The sequence below is a fragment of the Lycorma delicatula genome, chromosome 13 (genome assembly GCF_047948215.1).
Source record: "Lycorma delicatula isolate Av1 chromosome 13, ASM4794821v1, whole genome shotgun sequence".
In the NCBI taxonomy this organism is placed as follows: Eukaryota; Metazoa; Arthropoda; class Insecta; order Hemiptera; family Fulgoridae; genus Lycorma; species Lycorma delicatula.
In genome coordinates this window covers 15,312,580-15,322,606 of record NC_134467.1, presented here as the reverse complement: position 1 = coordinate 15,322,606, position 10,027 = coordinate 15,312,580, and positions in this window count along the sequence as shown.

Here is a 10,027-nt window from a genome sequence, read left to right as displayed (position 1 = left end):
CAAATCCTGTTAAAATAATTAGGTATATTTAATGTAGTAAGGCAATATATAATCACTACTGTAGATCATACACAAATACTTTTTCCTAGTGTTATTTATTTAAATGTTGATTGTTATATCAACTGGGTTTAAGTAAAGAGTTGTTATGATTACATTTAATATTTGATGACAGAATTTGATTTTGAATTTCAAAAAACAGTAAGAGCTCATGTATTCAGGTCTATGGTTAAGTGTAAGTATCTAATTAGAAAGAATTGCTGGATGTACAAGTAAAATATTAAGGGAATTCGACTTGCAGGTTTGTTTCTATTGCTATAGGATATATCTTTCTATTATTATGTTAGCATAATAAAAGTAATATAATTTGACAAACATAATCTATAAGAGTAAAATAAATTGTACCTCATTCCTGGGGACTCAAATTTACTTTGTTCTAATTATAAATTGAAGGCAGTTAAAAAGTAACTAAAAATATTCAACTCTAATGATGATTTGATCTCATAGAATCAAAACCTTTCTCACACACTTGTAACATCTTGATTCTAATTATCTGCCCATTATAACAGATAATTCTTTGATGAAAATTTACATTTATGCTTGGAATAGATTTATTACATTATAAAATAAAATAAAATTGACTTAACAACTACTATCATCTGAAATACGTTACTAACCTAGGGTTCAGTTGTTTCTTGCATTAACATAGAATAAGAGTAACAAAATTTACCACATAATTTAATGTAACCCATAATAATTTTGACCCTCTTTTACATAGTTAAAATTTACTTTGTGCTACATATTAATGGAAGGGGGTTTAAAAGATATTACAAAGCTGAACATTTTTACCACTGCTACAGCGTTTGTCATACCCCTCACACACTCATAGCATCTCTTGACTCCAGTTGTATGTGTATTATAACATTAATTCATTGAAGTAAATTTCTTCTTGGAATAAATACGCATTATCAAATAAATACAATATACTGCATATTAAGAAGTTGATCATTTTTAGAACTTGTATTGCCAATGCTTTAACCACTACTGTAATCTCAAATACACAACAAACATTAGTTTTGTGCATTATGTAATAAATAATAATGGTACTTACATATTAACGCCACTTCAGCTACAGCTTTATTTAAAAACAAAGTAGTCAATCGGATTTCGGTGGAAAATGAACAGTCTCTTTATTAATTTTAATAAATGGTTATTTATTTTATAAATATAATTTAACCAAACTTAAACTACGCTCGCTAACCTTGAGGACTAATTAACACCGTAATTTTTTGAGTATTTATTTAATAAGTTCAGTAATTATTGCAATTATTTATTATTTAAATAATCAAAACACTCCTGTTAATTAATCAAGGTTAGCGAGCGTAGGTTGTTTGGTTAAATTATATTTATAAAATAAATAAATATAAAGCATTTATTAAAATTAATAAAGAGAGTGTTTTGAATCTATGTTAAACTCTATATCAGCCCATTTTCCACCGAAATCCGATTGACTACTTTGTTTTTAAATAAAGCTGTAGCTGCGGTGGCGTTAATATGTAAGTACCATAATAATCGCCATCAATGATATTTAAATGAAGCAGAAATTAACTTAACCCTTTAAATGCTAAACCTATGAAACATTCAAATTATTTTGTTTGGACTTTTTTATTTTTACACTTAAGCATCAAATGTAATATAAAAAATTTTTTTTTTCAAATTTGTGCAAAATACAGAGGTGGGACTCATAAGTCCCGTCAGGACATAAAGAGGAAGAAAACATTTACAATAACTATGCAATAAGCAAATATACATTTTACATGTCAAGTTACTTGTACAGTATACATGTAATAATAATTAATAACAAATCGGAATAAGGTTATAATTATGATAATTTCAAAGAATAAATATAAAATAAATCCTACACCTTTTTATAAAAATACAAAATTAAAACTAAATTTGCAATGAGTAATTCCAATTAAATAAAAGTTTTTAATAATGTACATTAGTTAACATTAATTTCATGATAGTGTATGAAACAATTTTTCTTGTCATTTATGCACAAATAAACCTTACACGTAAAACATTTACAAAAAGATCTAGATTCTATCTTAAGTGTACTGCACATTTCACGACTCCTCTTTTCATTGAAGAATGGCCAGTGAGCAACAGAAAATTTTGAAAACAGAATAATTCGATTTTCTCCTCATAGTAACTTGGGTTGAAGGGCTAGTCCTGTCTAAATCAAGTGATCTTTGGCCCTTTTGAGATTTAAGATTTCTCTTAGCCATTAGACCAAGCGCAACAGAACACCTCATTTCTAAAACCAGAATTTTATCAAACATTTCACAGTATATTACATATGCATTTACAAAGGCTATGTTAAGTAACCTAAAGAAAATTCTGTGCCACTATTTTTGAGATTTTCACCATTTTTTTGATAGTGTTTTCCATACAAAACATTTATCGATCAGCTAAATCGACACCACCCATAAATTCATTGTAGTCTTTTACAACTATAGGACATGGAAAACACTTTCTATAACCATCTTTTTGTGTACGTTTAACTTCTGTCTTTTCTGTGCAATGAAAATTTGAAATAAAATTTATACATTTATTATCATTCCATTTAAAAAATTAAATACCAACTTTTGAAACCCTATAATCATATTCCCCTCGTTTTAAATCTTTATCTGATGTCATATTTTCAGGTAACCATTTACGGTTTTGTCTAATCGTTGCACAAGCAAGTACCTGTTCAACTTTCAGTTTTTCCATTAATGCAACAGAGCTAAAATAATTATCAAATACAATAACCCTACTTGTACCCCAAAACCTTCAATGCCACCTCACATGGGCACGATCGAAGCAACGTCTATTTAAGCGATTACCGGTCATCCCAGTGTTACGGCTATGGTGGGTCGGGTCATCAATAGTTGTTAGGAAGAGGTTTTAGACGGCGAAAGCAGACATCTATCTGTGCGGGGGTGGTGTCTTAAAAATTTTTTCTCCTACGACGTAAAAAAACCCTCAATAATTTCTTATAAAATACGTGTTTGAAGTATGTTTTTATAAAAAAAATATATATATATATTTATATGTAAAATTTGGTTCGAAGTATGTTTATATATATATCATTTGGTTTGGTTTGTCATAACAGAAGTTTATATTTTTAATTAATATAGATCTATAGAGTAATTAAAAATTATTACTGGTTGTTTAGTTTATTAACATAAGTGCTATTTGAATCCTTATGTTTAACTACGTTCTTTTTCTATGTTGATTACTTTTATATTAAACAAAAATTATTATTAAATGCAAGCTCATTTTTAAAAATAAATAGCAATTGCTTCTATGAATTTTATGAAAATTTCAGTAAATTGCTAATTTTTATATTAAAGTCCTTTAACTGTTATATACACACATATTGTTCTTCAACATTGTAAGGAGATGTCATATGTTTTGTATAGAAGTATAAAACTGCATAGGTTGGCATTAGGAATTGTTTGTGTGAAAAGATTGTAAAGGAGAGGTATATATTCTAATTTCAGTATTTATTTGTTAGGGTTCTTATTTGTTTGCCTGACCAAGTAAGTAATTTTATACTATTCTAATGTAAATCAATAGAATTTAAGTTTATTTTTTTTTTTGTGCTGATTAATCGATAGGGTGGGCTTTAACATTTGATGTAAATTCGAGTTATGTAAAATCGTTTATTTAAACAACGTTGTTAAAAAATGTCTTCATATATTGTGAGCACATTACTATTGTTGGTCGTTGGTAAATAAAAATTTTCTTCCTGTTGTATTGGAAATTTTAATACTTAGCATTTATTTTCCGATTCTAATAAAAAAGAACAGTTAATGGTTGTGTAATAAGAACCTACTAAATCAGTTGATTTCGAAGTCAAGAATTCTAAGGTTGAAATACTAGTAAAGACAGTTACTTTTATACAGATTTGAATACTGAATTGTGAATACCAGTGTTTTGTGTTTGGGTTTTAATTAACTACACATCTCAGGAATGGTCTACCTTTTTCTTTCTTTCTTTTTCCTGTTTAGCCTTCGGTAACTACCATTTAGATAATTCTTCAGAGTATGATATGTATGAGTGTAAATGAAGTGTAGTCTTGTACATTCTCAGTTCGACCATTCCTGAGATGTGTGGTTAATTCAAACCCAACCACCAAAGAACACCGGTATCCACGATCTAGTATTCAAATGCATGTAAAAATAACTGGCTTTACTAGGACTTGAACGCTGGAACTCTCGGCTTCCAAATTAGCTGATTTGGGAAGACGCATTCACCACTAGGCCAACCCGGTGGGTTAACGGAATGGTCAACCTGAGAATGTACAAGATTACACTTCATTTATATTCATACATACCAGTCTCATTCATTCTCTGAAGTAATAAGCAATTGTGGTTTTGGAGGCTAAAACAGAAAGAAGAGTTTTGAAGCTTTTAATTATGTTATCAATCGTTTTCATTAGCGTCAGGTAAAACTCACTAATATAAACTGAGATCGGTTTAAAAAACTATTGTGACACAACAAAGGAAAAAACAACTTCACAACTAAATGTTTGTCATAATTCAAGCTCTCAGAAGTTGATAATTTACATTGAATTTTCTTATCCGTGAGTGTCTTCATTCATTTAAGCAGTTGTTAGGCCTTTTGTAAATCTGTGACTTGTTTTTCAGATGGAATGTAGCTTCCTTCTTTTGCCACCTTCCTCTAGTTTCAATATATTTTGATTATTTGTTAGTTTAATGGCACTCTGATTATCTATTAAGAGAGTCAGATTTTAATTGACATCAACTGCACAAACCTCCTTTAACTAGATGTTAAGCCAAATTGATTTTCATTTGGTTGCCTCTGTTGCAACAACATACTCTGCTTCCGTAGAGGAGAGTGATGCACATTTCTGCAACTGACTTTTTTCACAACTGGTCTACCATAATATGTAAGGAGAGTTCCACTAGTCTATCTTCAAGTAATCGTGTCACTAATACAATTGGCATCACTGTATACCTCAATTTGTCTACTGGTTGATTTACTATATAATTCATCTTCAGGAATAGATTTAAAATATATGAAAATTCATTTTACCAAATTAAAATGGCCCTTTATTGGTTAACTCTGTGCTTTAAATGCAGTATTCAAGCCAAAACTTAAGTCTAGTATTGTGTCAAGTAAAATAATTGAAGCTTCCAACCGCTTTCCTGTAATGTACATCATTGGAGATTAGAGGATAGTTTCCAGATTTCAAACCAAATTCAAATGGTAAAATTAATGTTTACAGTTGCTAAACCCATATTTTTGTAGAATTATTTTTGCATAATACTCTATAAAATTTGTCTTTTACAGTATCTTTATCCCAAGATAATTTTTTTTCCACGTCGTGATATTAATTCAAATCAAGAATTCAACTTTTAAATTAGGCTCATAATCATTGAAGAAGGACCTATAATAAGATCGTCATCAATATGAAAAACCACCAGAATTTCTTTACTGCGATACATGCAAGTATATGTCTTACTTTCTTCTAGATCACACTGCTATAAGAAGTCTGTTACTGGTATTTATACTGACACTTTGAAGCTTGTTTAACGGCATACCGATTTTTTATTTATTGGCACATTTATTGTGTTTAATCTCATATCCTTTAGGTTATCGCATGAACATATTCTTGTTTAGTTGTCATTGGGGAAACACAATCTTCACATGATGTGTAAGCTAAAAGTGTCCTGACTGTCTCTAAGCAGTAAAAAGGGCTGAAAGTGTTAAAATAATTAATCCTTGGATGTTGACTATAGCCCTTAGCAACTAGTCTTGCTTTATTCTTAATGGTATCATTTGAATCAGTATTGAAAGCATACTCCCATTATCCATCATCCCACCCATTTATCAACATCCAACATTCAAATCTGGAGGCTGCTTCTCTAGTTGCCATGAGAATTGCTTTCTTCCATTCAGAAGCTCTGTCTCTCTGCAGAGCCTCTTGATATTTTAAAGTTGTTAGATGGAGAAGAAAAAATATTCCTTCTCTTGATGTCATTTTTCTGTTTCTGTTTAGCCTTCGGAACCATCTTCAGTATTACTTCAGAGGATGATATGTATGATTGTAAATTAAGTGTAATCTTGTACAGTCTCAGGTTGATCATTTCTGAGATGTGTGATTAATTGAAACCCAACCACCAAAGAACATCAGTATCCACTACTTAGTATTCAAATCCATATAAAACTGCCTTTACTAGGATTTGAACCTTAGAACTCTCGACTTCAAAATCAGCTGATTTGCGAAGACGCGTTCACCACTAGACAATCCAGTGGGTTTTCTCTTTATATCTGGAAGATTTTTTTTATTTTTCCCTGGTTAATTAAATTGTATCTGTCCTCATTTTATCTACTGCTTGTGCAAGAGGAATTGACTCATCTTCTAACTCCTTAGCTTTTTCACTAAGGTCTTTAATTTGTATTGTAGAAAAAAATGAATTCTAGATTCTTGTAATGTTTCCAGTCTGAACTTAAGATACCTGCAGACAACTTTTTATTTGTCTGAAAAATAAACTATAATCGCAGTCTCCCCCGTATATAATCATCTTTAATGATCTTGCATTAAATTTTCCTCTTTTCTGGTCCGGGAACAAAGCAAAACATTCAGTTCCAAAGATTTTCAGATGATTGATATTTATTTCCCTTTTCAGAAACAACTCAACAGCAGCCTTTCTTTTCAAAGATTTCATTAAAAACTTGAAAAAAATTCTTGCTCTAAACATGACTACACAATAATATGCCTATATGTTTTTCAGTTTTGTTTTCTTTTGACATCATTGAATTAAAATAGTCCATAAATCGCAAACTAGAAATAGAAAATACGAAACAAATTGCTTTGATAACCTTTAACAAGTATTTCCAGCAATATAAGGGAATAACCTTATGTCTATTTTCCATCAAAATTTTAATTAACCGAAAACTGCCCACTATAATATAGTGTCCGGCAAAACTTGGTAAAACAAATTGAGATCAGTTACAAATAAACTACTTGTATTGACACATAACAAAGAAATAAAAATGACAAAAGACAAACAAAAACATCTTCACAGTTAAATAAATACATATGTCTTCTTAATAACATCGCAAACTACTGATTCTATTAAATAGCATCTCACAAAAATTAGAATTATAAATAATGTATAAAACAGATATATAAAACATATGATTATTGAACATAAATATTAATACTCTTTGACAATTAGTTCTTCCTCTTGTTTATTAGATTTTAAGGTACTTATGTATTAACGCCACTGCAGCTACAGCTTTATTTAAAAAGAAAAGTAGTCAATCGGATTTCGGTGGAAAATGGGCCGATATATTGTTTAACAGATTCAAAACAGTCTCTTTATTAATTTTAATAAATGATTATTTATATTTATTTATTTTATAAATATATTTAACCAAAACTTAAACTACGCTCGCTACCCTTTACTAATTAACAGGAGTGTTTTGATTATTTAAATAATAAATAATTGCAATAATTACTGAATTTATTAAATAAATACTCAAAAAATTACGGTGTTAATTAGTCAAGGTTAGCGAGCAAAGCAAGCGTAGGTTAAGTTATATTTATAAAATAAATAAATATAAATAACCATTTATTAAAATTAATAAAGAGACTGTTCATTTTTCACCGTAATCCGATTGACTACTTTATTTTTAAATAAAGCTGTAGCTGCGGTGGCGTTAATACATAAGTACCGATTTTAATATGTAACAGGTAATTTGACTTTAGAAATGTTTATGAATTGAATATATCAGTTGTTACTAAACTGAGTGCTACAATCTCCTAAGGGGTGCTAGGAAACTTAAGTGGTTGGTGACCTGGTTTTAATTAAGTATTTATTTATTAATTTTAAAATTTACTATATAATCTACATCTCTTATAATTCCTTAATGATTTTTGTTTGTCTATGTTTTATGGTGGCTTAAGTGAGGTTATATTTGATGCTGATGCAAGCTTTCTCAATGAAAAACTTAAGAACACAAGAACAGACCAATGATATTAACAGATGATGCCATATACATGGCTCAAATTAATCTCTCTAAGAGGCCATGTGAACATGGCCCTTGGCTCACTGATTCTTTGATTTGTGGTAATGTATGTGATTTTTATTCTTTAAATATATTTTTTAACAATTATTTTCTGCCACTGCTAAGTTTTCTATTTGTTTTCATTTAGCTCCAGATTCAGTTTGTGTGTTTTGTTTTTTATTAAACTAAATTTCTGTTTAATTTTAATAAATGTTATTTCACATTCATTTCGTCAGAAGTAAATTCTCTACAAACTAGAAAGTTGTAATTGTTTATTGGTAAATTAACAAATTTATATTCAAAGCCTAAAAAAGTTATTTTATTCCTAACCTAATTCTAGTATTTTCCAGCACAACGTTTTCGTGTTTTGATTTATTTTTAAATGATTTATAGTAATAATGCTGATTTTGGCACAGATTCTCATGAAAACTCTCAATACAGATCAGAATTTGACAAACAGTTGTAAATGACAAGACAAAAAATTAGAGGTTTGTAGAGCGATTCAGAGGAAAGTTATGATAGAATTATGAATGTCTGATTCTGTCAGTAATTCGGCTGGCGTAAGTAGCAGCAGCGATATTCGAATTTCTTTTATTCCAGATCAAACTGAGAGTGTACACTGTTTGAACCTACAATGCTCCAATGTTTACAACAATGCATTATACAGTGATAACAATGAAGGAGATAATGAGTCTAATCTAACTTAATCTAATAACTTTGATATACGTGATATTTTATTCCAATGCCTTTGCACTATTAGTTAATGATGAAAAATAATAGCAAAGGTACAGATGCCAATCCCCAAGAAGTGTATTATGCACTTTTCATCAATCATGCATTTTCAATTTCTTAAGGTAATGAGACAAATCATTGTGCAAAACAAAAGATTGAATTTTGAAGGAGAAAAAGAGCAATCGATAATTATAATAAAGCTCTAGATTAAAAAATGGAATACACCTGATATAAATGAAACAGAAAGATTTGTGGAAAATTTTGTGGATGGGGTCTTGGTAAAATGCCGAGTATATAGTAAATCTGTTGTATTCTAACCAGGTTAGTAAGCTAACTTACTGAGATTCTAAGCCAACATTTTTGAGATTCTTCTGAGAATGTTCCACGCTTCAAATGATGGAAATGCACCATACAATGAAGAAACTGTTCAAAGTTCAACAACTCATCGACTAGCTTCTCCCAAAGTTTCAAAATGCAATCAATCCTCCAGGAAGAGATGTGAATCGATGAAAAATAATTCTTTTCAGGACAGCTTGTCTTTCATCAATACTCTCCCAAAAGAAAGACACCAGCACGAGGTGAAACTTCAAATTATGTCTTGTCTGTGGCTACACATGGAATCTCATGATATATGCTGGAAAAGAACCAATTTCCGGCAAAGGGTTTCCAGAAAAATATGTGTTGGAGCTTGCTGGACCATTACTTGAAGCTGGATGAACACTATTGTGAAAATTGGTATACAAGTGTATTGTTGGCTTCTCAGTTACATGATTTTTATACAAATCTTTTTGGTACATTATTGGCTAATCAAAAAGGAAATACAACATAATTAACAGAAACCAAACTGAAAAAAGGTGAAGTAGTTACAGCCCAATATTCAGGTAAAAAAAAAATATATATATATATATATTGAAATAGAAGAATAACGGAAATGTGTTGATGATTTCAACAAAACACAGAGACGAAATGGTAACAAAACAGAAGAGAGGGAAGAACATCATGAAACCCAAGGTGGTAACAGACTACAACTCTGCAAAAGAATTTATTGATTTATCTGACCAAATGAGCATATATTCCACCAGCCATCTACATTCAATAAAGTGGTATCAAAAAATCATTTTTGAAATACTGTTTGGAACTTCAATTGTCAATGGTTTTCATACAACCTTGTTATCAAACAACAAAAACTTCCAATGAAAATCCTAATATT